We start from the raw sequence: 3,378 nt of genomic DNA, 5'->3' as shown, positions 1-3,378 counted from the left end.
AAAAAAAACAAAAGAAAAGAGTTCTAACCCTTGACTTGGAACTAGCGTATGACATATAACTTTCTCTCTGATATATAGAGGGTCGTTTCTTCAAATTTAATGTTGCTTTTCAATTTGATAGGAGTATAAATCTTACAGTGCCATCTTATTAAGATGGCATATAACTTTCAATGATTCTAATAAGAATATTACAAAAACGGAGATAGATAATTCAAAGAAACTAATAAAATAATTAGATAAGCATAACCTACATGTTCTTTCCAATTTTTCCGCAAGTAGGCATTTGCCATATTAATTGTTATCTTGACACAAATAGTCGTTAGATTTATTGTTTATTATGTCTAGTTGGTATACATAGATTATATATAGATTATACATGATTCGCCACATATTATGCATGGATTATACATGTAATATACTTCTGCCAGCTATTTTCAGTTTAAGTAATTGCGGTCGTTTCATGATTTACAACCTCGTTCAGCCCATTTCTGCTTCTTTATGTGTTGTTCAGCTGTATTTCATCATATTGTGTTGGTTGTTCTGTGTTCGCAATAGTCTTGCGGTGGAATGAGACACTTAGTCTCTAATTTAGGAGCTTAAATTGGAAAAAGTCAACCGGTTGTTGAATTATGTATAGAAGGCCTCGAATGTGGATTCTGATGGCTCAGATAGCTTCGTTAGGTGATTTTGGACTTAAGAGCGTGTTCGAAAAGTAATTTGGAGGTCCGTGGTAGATTAAGGCTTGAATTAGCGAAATCGAGAATTTTGCGTTTTCCGGTCGGCAACGAAAACCTTGACATGGGGGTCGGAATGGAATTTCGGAAATTGAAATTGGTCCATTGTGTCATTTGTGACGCGTGTGCAAAATTTCAGGTCATTCAGATGAGGATTGATAGGTTTTTATATCGTTTACGAAATTCGGAAGTTTTGAAATCCTTAGGCTTGAATCCGAGGGTGATTTGGTGTTTCGATGTTGTTTTGAGTGTTTCGAAGGGTGTTATAAGTTTGAATGATGATATGTGACTTCTAGGTAGGTTTGGTTGAGGTCCCGAGGGACTCCGGATGATTTCGAAGGGTTAACCGGATAGTTGGAAAATTTGAGTTGTAGCTGAAGCTGCTGTTTTCTGTCATAACCGCACCTGGGATTGGGGAACGAAGGCGCGAGCTGCAGAAGCGGAAAGGAAACCGCAGGAGTGGCATTGGTAGCAGGAACGGAGGGCTAGACCGCATCTGCGAGCCTGCATGTGCGAGACCTGGGCGCAGGTGTAGCGTCTTAGGACTTAAGTGAAATTCGCATTTGCGGATTTTTGGCCGCAGAAGCGGCCCGCAGGGGCGGGATCCCTGGCAGAAGGTATATATGTTCTCCTTCGCGATTTTTAGCTTATTTCTCACCATTTTTGGACGGCATCAAAGCTTTTGAGTGCGATTTTGAGAAGGGATTCAAGGGTTAACAACAAGGTGAGTGACTCGAGCCCTAATACTTATATATACGACTTCCAGTTGTTTAATCGTGGAATTTGTGGTAAAATTAGGAATGAAATTGGGAGATTAGGGCTTGAAATTGGAGAGTTAAAATTGGGGATTTGAGGGGCCATTTGAGGTCCGATTTTGATGATTTTGATATGTAGAGACTCGTGAGAGGATAAGGATTTTAGTGGTACGATTTTATCGAAATTCGAGATATGGGCCCGGGGGTCGGGTTTGGCCAATTTGGGGAATATTGATTAAATTTGACAATTTTCGTGTGGGCTTTGTTCCTTTCGCATGTATTGATGATATGATTTATATTTTGGATAGATTCGGGGTGATTTGAGGCCGATTCGAGAGGTAAGGGCATTGTGGAGTAGATTTTCGTCCGGTTCGACATAAGTTACTAATGTAAATCTAGACTTGAGGGTATGAAACCCGAAATTTCATACTACTTTGACAAATGAGGTGATGCACATGCTAGGTGACGGGCGTGTGAGCGTACACCCGTAGGGATTGTGACTTGGTCCATCCCGTGGCAACTGTAGAGTTGCATATTTTGACAAAATCTATATGATATCTATGTGTTTTACTAATATTTTTGTTAACTTGGCTGAATTCCATGTTTGGGGCCTTGTGCCATACTGTTTGGACCCTTAGGGGGTATTTTAATATTATCCTCACATTGCTTTGATAGAATGCTTTATCCTCAGTCATCGTTTATACCTGTTTATTGTTTAATCTTGTTTCTCACTCTATTTTAATATTTATGAAAGTGTTTTGGGTTGAGTTCCCTGAGTTTGCACTGAGATGCCTTAGTGGCTTGTGAGGTTGATAAGTGAGTGAGGCCTAGGGTCGGATTGTGAGGATAGTTATGGATCGGGATGCACGCCGCTTGGGCGGTAGGAGCCCCTCCGGAGTCTGTACGACCCAATGAGCACAGTTGACTATATATTTATGGATCGGGCTGCACGTCGCAGCGGTTATTATAAGATATCTATTTAGCGTGAGAGCTGAGTGTGTGAGCTGATTGATGATAACTAAGTCACGAGTGACTGAGAGGCTTGCCCGAGGGGCTATATATATATGAGTGATGCTTTGCCCGAGGGGCTTGTTTTATTAAAAATACTATTTTACTCTTCTTTTGAGCCTCAGTTGAAATTGTTAAACAAACGTTCTTATGACTCTTCATTGAATCTGGAGCTTTTACTAGATATTCAGAATCTAATTACTGATTTGATCTTGTTATTCCCTCAAAGGTTTCTATGTTATGACATGTATATGATTTCAAATGCACGTTACTGCACTCAACCTTTATTTATAATTGTTACTTACTGAGTTGGCGTACTCACGTTTCTCCCTGCACCTTGTGTGCAGATCTAGGTGCCAGAGCATCCGAGTGAGAGCCGACTCTCGCCTTCAGAGCATTTCGGAGATTGCAAGGTAGCTGCATGGCGTCCGCAGCCCTGCCTTCCTCCTTCTTATCTTTTAGTATTTGCTTTTATCAGAATTATCTTGTATTGAGTAGACAGTATCAGACTGTATTTTAGTTCCTCATTACTAGTGACACCGTGATCGGGCAATGTTTGATGTTTTGTAGAGTCTCGCGGATCGGTATGGAGACGTTTGTACTTATTCTCGGGAGGCTGCAAAACCTTTAGGAAGAACTTCACATTCTTGAAATTCCTGTCCTGCGAATCTCTTGATTCTAGTACTAAACTTCTGTTATTCTATTCTTTCACAGATGGTGAAGACACATGCTACCGGACAGGACGGACGACCACCAGTACCACTAGTTGGGGCCACTAGAGGCCGAGGTCGAGGTCGAGGCTGTGGTAGGGGCAGGGGTGTAGCTCGTGCAGCAGATAGGGCAGCACCTGCAGATCCACCAGCCACCCCAGTTCATGATCA

Source organism: Nicotiana attenuata, chromosome 1 (genome assembly GCF_001879085.1).
Source record: "Nicotiana attenuata strain UT chromosome 1, NIATTr2, whole genome shotgun sequence".
Lineage (NCBI taxonomy): Eukaryota > Viridiplantae > Streptophyta > Magnoliopsida > Solanales > Solanaceae > Nicotiana > Nicotiana attenuata.
Note: the sequence above shows the minus strand (reverse complement) of the source record.